Source organism: Felis catus, chromosome X (genome assembly GCF_018350175.1).
Source record: "Felis catus isolate Fca126 chromosome X, F.catus_Fca126_mat1.0, whole genome shotgun sequence".
In the NCBI taxonomy this organism is placed as follows: domain Eukaryota; kingdom Metazoa; phylum Chordata; class Mammalia; order Carnivora; family Felidae; genus Felis; species Felis catus.
The window spans coordinates 3,838,637-3,850,983 of record NC_058386.1 but is presented as its reverse complement, the minus strand read 5'-3'; the positions used below and the strand labels follow the sequence as shown (position 1 = coordinate 3,850,983).

The 12,347-nt window shown below is 42.1% G+C and overlaps 1 long non-coding RNA gene across 1 annotated transcript; it reads left to right on the top strand.

The window, feature by feature from the left end:
* Window positions 1-7,380: 7,380 nt before the first annotated feature.
* On the top strand, window positions 7,381-11,264 carry LOC123383444. The gene is made up of 2 exons (XR_006593167.1): window positions 7,381-8,411; window positions 10,105-11,264. It is a non-coding gene; the product is annotated as an uncharacterized LOC123383444 (long non-coding RNA).
* The last annotated feature ends 1,083 nt before the right edge of the window (window positions 11,265-12,347 follow it).

Below are 12,347 nucleotides of genomic sequence, written 5' to 3'. Positions count from 1 at the left end.
CCCCATGTTGTGTGCCTGTGGAATGTCCTGCATTTTATTGCATCTCTTCCAAAGCATCTCTGGTCACCCCCAAAGAGGAAGCACGTATCCCCCAAGATCTGACATCTGGAGTGGTCAGCTCTGAGCTCATGTACTGGCCCCGCGTCCACTGGCCAGGCATCCACTGTGGTGCCCTTGTGCTAAACCCACACACACACTCGAACTTCTCTCTCCCACTGCTCAGCAAATCCTCATCTGGGGACCTAGATAAAACTTAACCTGGAAAAGACAGTGGAGAGTGACCAGAGAGAAAATAAGAGAACTTGAGACAGCTTCCTGGGTATGGTGGTCATAGTTCCCATGGACAAATGCTACCACCCCTGCCATGTCCAAGTGTGGCAGGGAAGATAAGGAATGTTAATCCCTAGGAGATAGAAGACTTCTTGGATGATCAGCTTTCACTTGAAGGCAGTCAAACCACCTTTCCTAATCTTTGTATTCCTTTTCTCTCTCTACAAAGTTGGACTTGTATCGAGCACTGGTGTTTCTCTCAGCCTCTCCAAGATCCTGCCCCATTTCTCCCTCATGCAGGTGTTTCTCCTAAAACCATCCGTTTCCATTAAATCACAGCGTGTCTGTTCTCAGGTCAATCTTGGAGTCTCCTCATCTGGGAACTCAGATAAACCCAGGCATCCTTCGTGTAACCTCTTCCATCCAAGAAGGTATGTTGGTTTGTGTGTCTTAAGTAGAAGCTGTTTTCTGTGACATGAAAAGTGAAGGCTTCACCAACTCAGGAAGAGGTGAAAACAAAATGCCTGCAGCTTCCAAATGACTCTTAGACCATTCTGGGGCCATGATTGTTTCCAAAATGATTATGGTTTAGTTTGGGTGAAAGTATAAGCTGCCCAAGCAACTGTTACATGTTTATCGTCACAAAAGAACTCTGCCTGTGTCTGATGGATGTATGTAATTCATTTGGGATCCTCTACAGTACAAAAAAAAAAAGAAGATAAGTCTAGGTCAGGAATATCAACATTTAAAAAAATTAGTCTGAGGTATAGAATTAAACGAGTAAGAGTAAAAGAGAGAGTTGAACTCCAAGACATATTATAGCATGATTTTTCTCCCTCCCTCTCTTCTTTCCCTCCCTCCCTTCTTCCCCCCCCCCCCTTCTTTCTTGTTTACTCCTAAGCTGTCCCAAACACGTATATTGTATTTAGGTCAAAAGCTAGGCTCTGCTACTCAGTGGTACCAATCTGGGTTGACGTGGATAGCCCTTTTTTTAAATGGCAACACCCAGTTCAATCCAATTAACAGAAATCTTGATGGAACTCATAGCAACTGGGATTCTTACCAGGTATGAATGGTTCTTAACCCCACCCCCCACCCCCCAGGGAATCACAATATACAGGTGTGATGGAGAAGGGTCAAATCATGTGTTTGGCTGCCTCGTTAATGTTAAGCAGTCTAGATGATCAACTATGAAACATAAGATTGTCCACAGAAATGCATAAATATGATAAAAAAAGATTTCCTAAGGTTCTAGCTGCTTTAAGTAGCTATGTAATTGTCTTAAAAATAATAAAATAGGCAGATCTTTACATGTAATAGCAGGAAGGTGACTTTATACCTGTTACTCCCTAAATATAACAAACTCATGTAAACATGGTAACATGAGCTTCTTTTTGATCTGATGTAAGGATTAGTGATATTTTGGTATGTGAATAAGATGTTTTTGTGTGATTTGTTATAGGAAAATGAATAGTTGCTATCATTGATCTGTTTGCAAGTTTCCATATACCTCAAAAACAAATCAGTTGACATACAAAAGCAAATATTTAGGGACTTTTGACTAATGTAGATATAATTTTAGATATATTAAATTCTACACACCCCCCTGCCCCCCACCCTGCCAAAAACCAAATCCAGCAAGTGAATGTAAACGGATAGGAAAGAATTTCCAGATCTTTGCTAAGTAATAAAAAATAAGGCTAGCCAATTGTGTGTAGCTTCAAATTTTCCAGAGACCTCTTTAAAATAAGCAAAGCAAGGTGAAATCAATCTTAGGAATATGTGTAATGTGACCAAATACGGACAAAATACTATCACTCCAACATGTGATCAATATAAAAATATTAATAGCCTATCTTACATTCTTTTTGATAATTCTAAGTGTTTGAGATCTGATGTGTATTTTCCACTTTGAGCACATCTCAAGTTGGACTGGCCATGTTTCAAGTGCTTGTGGTCACATGAGGCCATCACTTGTGCAGCAAAGATCTTTATAGTTGTTTTCTTCAGGCAATAAGGTGTGAATGCATCATCAATATCCAAGCATCACAAGACATTAGTGATGGATGAGGCCACAGATATTTTCTAGTCCAAAGAGCCATTTTACCCAGGATGAGTCTAGGGCTCAGAGAGTTTAACTGGCTTGTCTAGGTCACAAAATCAATAGCAAAACTAGGACTAACTCCATTCTCAGCATTCTCCTTTTTTTTTTTTTTTTTGAAATAGAGAGCACCAATGGGGGAGGGGCAGAGACAGTGGGGGACAGAGGATCCAAAGCAGGTTCTGGGCTGACAGCACAGAGCCCAATGCAGGGCTGGAACTCACAAACCATGAAATCATGACCTGAGCAAAAGTCAGATGCCCAACTGACTGAGCCACCCAGGCGCCCTTAGATTAATACCTTTTATATTGGAGTGTGTGTGTGTGTGTGTGTGTGTGTGTGTGTGTTTAAATTCAGTTACCATGTATTTTTCCTTGCTTCTAGTGTCCTAAAAATGATATACTTCCTCATGATTATCATTCAACTATGGTATGCAGACACTAGGGTAATCCCTGTGGCCCCACCGCATAATGTCCATGCCCTATGCAATCCTCTCCCCTTGACCGTGGGCAGGTGCTGTGATTTGCTTCTAGCCAAGAATGTAGCGATGGTGAAGGAGCTTTTCAGATGTAATTAATATCCCAAATCAGTTGATCTTGAGCTTCCTCAAAGGGAGATTTTTCTGGGCTTCATCGAACCAACTGAATGCCTTCCCCAAGCTGAGGGACCTTCTCTGCAAGCCTGATGACATAAGCACCCATGTTGCAGAAATGCAAATGGCAAGGCACACTTGGTGGCCTCTAGGAATTGTGGACAGCCTTCAAGACCTGCTGGTGGCCTCTAGCCAGCATGTAGCAGAAAGGCAAGACCCTCAGTCATATACCTGCCAAGAAATGAACTCTTCCATTTGAACCTCCAGGTGTGAACACAGCCCAGCTACTACCTTGATGGTAACCGTTTGGGACCCTGAGCAAGGATCCAGCTAAGTCACACTCCAGAAGCACAGAAACTATGAGATAATAAATGTCTTATTGTTTTCAGCCTCTGTGACTGAGACAATTTGTTAAACAACAATGGAAAACAAATATATCTGGGGGCTCCTGGGTGGCTCAGTCGGTTGAGCATCCAACTTCAGCTCAGGTCATGATCTCACGGTCCATGAATTTGAGCCCCGCGTCAGGCTCTGTGCTGACAGCTCAGAGCCTGGAGTGTGCTTTGGATTCTGTCTCCCTCTCTCTCTGCCCCTCCCCTTCTCACACTCTGTCTCTCTCAGAAATAAATAAACATTAAAAAAAAAAGAGGGTGCCTGGGTGGTTCAGTCGATTAAGCAGCCGACTTGGCCTCAGGTCATGATCTCGCAGTCCATGAGTTCGAGCCCTGCATCAGGCTGTGTGCTGACAGCTCAGAACCTGGAGCCTGCTTCAGATTCTGTGTCTCCCTCTCTCTCTAGCTCTCCCCCGTTTGCACACACACTCTCTCTCTCTCTCTCTCTCTCTCTCTCTGTCTTTCAGAAATGAATAAATGTTAAAAAAATTTTTTAAAAGAAAAAGAAAACAAATATATTTGTTCCCAAAATTTCAAATGTATCCTGTAGAAAACCAATGCCTTGTTAAGAGTGGAATTCATGATTAATTTCTTAAAGACTGTCCTTCAAAGCAAGTAGTTGTGGAGAATGAATAAATCAGATAGATCCCTTGAATGAAAATTAAGTAATACTCTTATGCATTAGTAATATAACTTTCAGGCTTATGTGTCACTTTTCTTGTTTGATCCACTGAGATTAAACAGTCTTAAAGGGAAGTTGTGATTTCCTTTTAGAAAACCAGGTAACTCGGGCACCCATAAGAAATTGTCATTAAAAAACCCCAAAAGGCTGCTCATGTGTCTTACAACCATAACAAATCAAAGATCGGGGTTTTCAAAAATTAGGATGTGCAGTTACATAACATGAGGAGGGCAACCTATTCTAGATGTTGGTCAGGGGTCACAGTCCGAGCCTTTGCAACATATGGGGACCAAGGGTCTTGCTGCTAAGACCTTATAAATGATCCTGCTTATACGTGTGAATGATATCTTAATAGCTGCTCCATCAGGGGGACTTCTGTTCGTTCACATAAAGGCCACCGCTCATTTATTAAAAGCCTTTGTCATTGTAATATAAGAGAGGGAACAAAATCAATGTGTTCACTTCAAAAATCAATGGGTTGCTGATGTTTGGGGGTGAGTGTAGAAAGTATATAATTGCAGAGATCTTCAGGAAGGAGAGACCTCATATTTAAAGCTGTCACGCAAGCAAGAGAGGGTCAGATGTTCTGAAGGCATGGCTTCTTCAAGCAAGTACTTTCTTTCTAAGGAGAACTCAATTTGGTCTAATAAGTAGAAAACTACGAGCTAAGCAATATTAATTTCTTCATACGTTCAGTTCCTTGACTGATAAAACAACAGTGATAATAATCATCGCTTGATTAAATATTTATTCTGAAGCACTCACCCCACTAAGGGCTCTGAAAAGTCCACACTTTAGCTACATAATGACTGTGATGGAAGGTATAGATTTTACCCCAATTAATAGGTGAGCAAACTGTGTCCGAGAGAAGTACGATCTGTTTGGATTCAGAACCAAGGGCTCCAACACTCTGCTTCAGTGACATTATAATGGAATCATACACGTGTTAGCTATCTATTGCCATGTAATGAATTATCCCATGACACAGCAGCTTGAAACGTGGATCAAATGAAACCATTCACTACCCCACAGCTCTTGTGGGCTGGGACTCCGGGCCTGGCTTAGGTGCGTCAGATGCTCAGGGTCTAACAAGGCTGCAGCGACGACCATCTATTTCTTCAGCATCAGCAGCAGAACGTCTTTAGAAGAGAGTCTGGTGGCAGGATGGAGTTCTGTATGACACAGGTAAACGTGACAGTGACATCCTAAGACCCTGGGCACACCAAGGACAGGGACATATACAAAGTAGTATGCAGAAGATGCCAGTCATCTAGAAAACTGTCGAATCCAGGTGGACCCTGAGTCAGCTTCTCCAGGGCGACTGCTCCCTTTGTTGACCCAAGGCACGACCGTCTTCTCGGGGAGGGCCCTGTCCATCTTTTAAGGCTTTCCATCTGATTAAGTCAGGCCCACCCCAGATGACCTTCCTGTAGATGAACTCAAAATCGGTCAATGTGGAACCATAAAATACATCAGCCGTCTCCCTTAAAACGTTCCATAGCTTATGCCTAGATACAAGTCACATGCTCCACCTACATTTTTTAAGTTTTTTTTTTTTTTGAGAGAGAGTGTGTGTGAGTTGGGGAGAGGCAGAGAGAGAGGGAGACAGAGGATCCAAAGCGGGCTCCATGCTGATATCACCAAACCAGATGCGGGGCTCGAACCCATGAGCCATGAGATCGTGACCTGAGTCAAAGTTGGATGCTCAACTGACTGAGCCACCCACACACCCCCTGACTATATTCTAAAGGAGGGGGTTACACAAATATGTGAACACCAGGGAATGGGGTCCATCAGGATCACCCTGGAAACACATTGTCCGTCACCCCATATTTGAAATGTTTAGATGCACAGTATCTGAGAATCTACAGTTCCAATCACAGGCATGTATGATGCAAGTTAATAAAAGAAATAAAGGTATTTTTCAGGCATAAATGACTCCAACAACGTTTTACTCACAGACCCCTCTGCAAAGACACTATGCAAAGATATACTTCAGCACAAAGAGTAATAAACTCGATGGGAGGTACCAGGATTCCATGTGCTAGATAAGTAAAGGCCATATGAGCTATTTTGGTAAATCTATAAATACACACTAATTGCAAAAATGACTGTAATGCAGTATTAATATTTATACTGAAACATAAGCTGGGATAGAAATGTTAAAAGAAAACTGGGGCGTGGGGAATGTATTTGACCAGTGTGAGCACATTAACAGCATCGTCTTGTGCAGAAAGAGGAAAAAGACACTTAGATGATTTAAAGTTCATTCGAAAATTGGAAATCTGAATGTTTACGAGCGCCTGGGTGGCTCAGTCGGTTGAGCGTCTGACTTTGGCTCAAGTCATGATCTCGCGGTTCGTGAGTTTGAGCCCCATGTCAGGCTCTGTGCTGACAGCTCAGAGCCTGAAGCCTGTTTCGGATTCTGTCTCCCCCTCTCTCTGCCCCTCTCCCACTCATGCTCTCTCTCTCTCTCTCTCTCAAAAATAAATAAACATTAAAAAAAAGAAATCTGAATATTTAAACGAGCAAGTGGGGAAAAGTAAGAAAACTAAGCCGGCAGTGACTAAAAGCACCAGAGGTTATGAAAGGGGGGGGGGGGGAAGCCAGACACAGGGTAGGGTGAAAAATGGAAATATGGAAATACAACTTGAGATAGTAGGAATATGTCCAATTATATCAGGAATCACAGTAGACATAAAAGGCTGGCATCTCCCCCATTAAAAGGTATAAACACTCAGTTTGGATTAGAACAAAGTAAATAATATTATGCAGTCCAGACTATTTACTAAGCGGGCCATCTATAACAAAACAGCAAAAAAGCATTTGAAAATAATGGAAATGAAAATCCCACACCGGGAAAACAGTAAGCAAAATGAAGCAGATATATAAGTGATGACCAAAACAGGGAACAGAGGTTAGGGTACGACATCATCAGAAAATCGCCCCACCAAAAATCCATCATCATCTCAAACTTGGGTTTTAAAGCTAACAAGAGACTTGACATACCTCAAACTCAAAATCATAGAAGTACCCACAGATATTTTATTTTACTTCTTTTTTTAAAGATTTTATTTCTTTAAAGTAATCTCTACACCCATGGTGGAGGTCAGATTCACAACCCTGAGATCAAGAATCACATGGCCTTCTGGCTGAGCCAGCCAGGCGCCTCTCCCAAAGATATTTTAAAAGTGCATCTTCAGGGCACCTGGGTGGCTCAGTCGGTGAAGCATCTGACTTCAGCTCAGCTCATGATCTCACGGTTTGTGGGTTTGAGCCCCACGTCGGGCTCTGTGCTGACAGCTCAGAGCCTGGAGCCTGCTTCGGACTCTGTGTCTCCCTCTCTTTGGCCCTCCACCGCTCACACTCCGTGTATCTCTCCCTCTCTCTCAAAAATAAATAAATGTTAAAAAGAATTTTAAACAAAAACAAATCTTCAATGGGAGAATTAAATGACGTTCTGTCGTGTCTTACCAAAGGAAACGGATGCAAAAACAAAACGAGAACAAAAACCTGGAATCTGATCGTTAACAAGCTTGATCTAATTGATACATCAGAAAGAGATAGTTAAGTACACACAGCAAAAAGACATTCAGCATAAATTTTGCAGGGCATCTGAATCATTGACAAGGTTTAACCAGGACTGCAGAGGAAATGTGAAAGAGAATCCCCCCAAAAATCCCAAATCATGGAGACGTGATTCACTTTGCCTTGCGCAATTATATTAGATATCAGCAGGAAGAAAGTTTAAAAGTGTAAAATGTAAATGTACCACTAAAACATACAGGACGCATTGGATGGGAGATAGGAATCAGGGGGAAAAAATGAAACCATTACTCAAAAACATGGAATAGGAATGACTTTAAATGATCAGCTTAAGGACAAGCCTTCCAGAAACTGCTAAATTTCTCAGCCCCGTTATAGCCACTACCCACTATTATTGTTCGTACAAACCCTAAAATTATTCAAATGATCCCATGAATGCTGATTTTCCCGTGGGTCAGATCATAGTTTCCGTAACATGACTCTCTGTGTAGAGTATAGCATACTGTGGTCAGTTCCATTTACCTGTCTCCCTGTGCTCTGAACGTTGATGTCGTGCATGGGAATAGGGCTAATACATTGTTTATTCCTTGTCTTCTGTGATAAAACGACTTGCTCTTTATTGCTGTGTTTGTAACATGTTTACACTTAGAAACTTCCATCTCTAAATAAGCATCTTTTCTGCCACTCACACATTGCCTAACAGTACCTAGAAACCATATGCTATCTGAAAAAAGGTATTGATTTACAATTTCCCTAGAGCAAACAGGCAGAAGATGACGGGTGAAAACATATCACACGAAAACGTGAAAGAAAAACAACCACCACCAGGTGAGATCGCTAATTATGGTTTTTTACGCCGATGTTGAAATTTTAGGTACAGGTTCCTAAAAACCAGGCATTGGCTTTTTGTAGCATTTTTGTTAGAACAGTGGGTCTCATTAAAGATCGTGGAGAGAAGAAAAAAGCACCATCCATCAGACAAAACTATGGTTGACAAAGTGAATAAAAGGATAATGATACGTAGATATGTTAGAAATGTACTTTTTATTTATTTTATTTATTTTCTTTTCCTTTTTAAAAATCTTATTCCAGAGAGAGCGCAAGCCGGGGAGAGGGGCAGAGGGAAAAAGAGAAACTTAAGGTCGACGCTCAGCACAGAGCCGGATGCAGGGCTCGATCCCACGACCCTGGGGATCATGAAATGAGCCGAGATCAAGAGTCAGAGGCTCAACCCACCCAGCCACGCAGGCGCCCCTAAAACTACCCCTTGTATAATTTCATAGTTAAATGTGTAAGATGAATTTCTAACTTTATTGTTCTTAGCATTGTAGCTACAATTTAACTCTTTGAAGAGTTATTTATGACTTACAAAATAGAAATTGACTACTGGCCTGCAGGAGAGGGCACTGGCTTTCATCTGAGGTCATTGCTGCACAGTATTAAATTCCCCAGGGAGGGAAAAAAAACAGCAATGTTGCTGCACAATCTTTGATGGTATAATTTTGTGTAACAATATAATAATCACATTAAAGTCATCACCTTTCCATATAACCTAGTCCCATAATAAAAGGAACTGAGAAAATTCAATTAGATGTAGAACCGTATTAACCCAAGCACGTTTGATTTTAAGTATGAAGCAATTAAAGAGAAAACAACATTCATTTAATTATTTTCTCTGAAATAAGATTATCTTCAGAATCCATTTGGCACTTTTCAAAAACATTTTTTCCTCTCTCCTTCCTGTATCCAAATATATATTTGGAGAGTGATTCAGGCAGAGATGTTCTGAACATTTAACAGCTAAGAGAGTAGGTCACATTAAAGTTAATACAAGGATATTGGGTGATAATTGCAACCATGGAGATAATGTACCCAAATATTTTCCCCTTTGTTGCTACACAATGTAACCCGAGTGTCGGCCATGTGCCCCTCGATCCTCCTGTCTTTTGAAGTCCCGGGTCACAGGCGCCCATGAAAAGATGAAGGGCCCATGCGTAGTCTGCTTGGATGGCCTGTCACAATTCCCAGGGTCCCAGGAAGCTTGCAAACACTGATCCCTCCGTGTTTGGGGCTGAGGAGAGCCTTGCCTGGTTCCTTCCTATTGCAGAGGGCAGGCCGCCTCCCAGGATCCTCCACAAACCCCCACCCTAGAGCCTTCAGACCCCTAGGTGCACGCTCCTACAAGAGCACTCTTCGGGTGTTGAGGAAGGATTGTGGACAGCACAGTGGGAGAAATTCCTGTCCAATAAATATCGCAGGTTCTCATCTTAACCGTCCCTGGTTGTCACCTGGCGACGTGGGGACTTTGCTGATCACGGAGCGTGAAGGTGACTCCCCTTCTGCATGGGGGCGTGCCTGTCTCCTCCAGCGTGTTCCCACACCCCTCCCCTAAGCCCACCCTCATCCCTGAGATGTGTTTTCCCATCCCTCACCCTGTCACCAGACCTGTCCTCTGAAACCCCAAACTCCTCGATGAAGCACAACAATGATCTTTCTCTGTCTTTGAGTCTCCTCCTTCTAGGTCAGGTGCAGAGACATCACCGTTCACACCCACAGAGGCATTTCCAGCTGGTGCCCTCAACCAGCACTGGGGGACCGTCTTCCCTACAGGTACAGGTAGGAACTACTCTAGACTTCGCGGTCAGAGGGTCTCTGTGGTGACTTCTCAACACTTCGAGGCAGCCTGAAGCCTGAGGTCACCCTCACACGGCCCAGGAAGGCAGAAAGAGCATGGCTATCTGCCCATAAGACATTACTGAGGGACGCTGGGATTCGCATCTAATCTCCTTGCATCAACAAAGACTCCTCTTTCCGACCAGAATGAGGGTCTCTCCGTTGCTATGTTTCTTGACACTCGATATGTGAACCGCACAGCAGGCTGATTTTTAAAATAACATTGTAAATGTTTCAAGTAACATTTTAAAAAAGGGTACACACGTTAAGAGGAACATCGGGAGAAAAACTTGGATCTGAGACCCAGCTCAGACACACCTATGGTACAACTTGAAGAACCCGCATCTGTGGAAAACGACGCAATGGGAACTCCCCTGTTGCCCAAGTCTGTGGATTTTGGAGCAGCAAACATGGAGGAAAATGGAGAGACTCTGTATTACCGATCATTTCCTAAGAACGAAGGTCACGTGGAAAGGAGCTGAGGTGGCTGGGATCTGATTATTAAAGCCTGCAATGGAGAAACATAGTACTTGCAAATGTGACAACAAACACAGCCAGGAAAAAAATAGAATTTCATCATATTTCCTCTCCGTCCTTCTGCCTTGTTTAAAAAGTCATTAATAGTTATGGTATCAATTGATTCACGTCCACAACTTAGTCGCCATGATGGGACTGCCCCCAAGGTGAAAATCATTCTGGAATGCTCCGGTCAGCAGTAAATCTTCAATTCAGAGGTTGATGGGGATCAATAAAGGACAGCTGGAAGGAAACATGTTTGCCTGAGAAATTTCTCCTGTTTTCCTCCATGCTTGGCCTCCAAATTCCAAATTCCAGATTCCCCTTTGGCAAGCACAATGCTGCTAGGGACCCCCAGGCAAGCAGTTTCAGAAGGATTCTAGTGAAACCCTTGACTTTCAAAGCGTATGATGCCCCATCTCTATTCACATTATTTTTGTTTGCAATTATTTTCATGTTTTATTGATTAAAACCTTTTTCATTACCCTCTTACTCTCTGGAGTGTCTCTATGTGTGTGTGTATTATATATAGGTGTGTCTGTATATATATATATATATATATATATATATATATATATATATAATATATATATGGGGTATATATATATATATAATATATATATATTATATATATGTGGGGTATATATAGTATATATAGTACCCCAGATATTTGGGGTACACACATCTCTGCCTCAACTGCTGCAGATAACCGTGGTGATCTAGACCGTTCCTATTGGGACTTATGGTCCTAAGGCAAACCGATCCATCCAGGAAAAGGATGATAATTATGGGACACGCAATGCTTGTTGGAGAATGAAGTATCAGGGTATTCAGTTGTTCAGTGTCTCCTGCTGAATGTTTCATCTGCAGAAGGAAACCGTGATAGACCCCGTATTGCTTTGTGTTTTAATGCAGGGTCGGATACTTCATAAATAAGACACCAAACAACTGCTTGTATAATAGTCCTATTGTGCTTAACAGAAATAATCCTCCTTTAAACAAACGACTTCATTGTTTAGGCCCAAACGTAACGATGGGAGACATTCCTTCTATTCTCGTCTCTAGATTTATTTAAGGACGAAATGAGAGGAAGAGGCCCATAAATATGGGGTGGAAAAATCCCATTACAGTAAAACAGAGATAAACATTTTTAAATTGAATTCTTTGGGAAGTCTTTCCTATTTTAGATCCCTGCAGAAGAGGCTGTACTGTGTTTTCTTTATTCTTTCTGTACTCTTGAAATCAAAACTTTTCCTAAATACTGCCAAACAGGGAGTTTCAAAGCTAAAGAAGAAAATCAAGCTGGTTGAATCTTGTCTTCATGCCCGGACCAAATCAAGACTGACTTAATGGCCACACCAAATTGGCTGTTCAATTTCAAGGTCTACCAAAACAAATTGAGTGTGCTTTCTACCCCTATGACTGCAGACCTATTAGGACAGCCAATCTACTCCTGACCGCCCCCCACCCCCGCAAAAACAACAGCAACAACAACAAAAAACCAAAAAAACCTTAATTCCACTTTGTGTTCCCTTTGACTTACCCAGAACCAGAATCAACTGTCTTTGGTTTCAG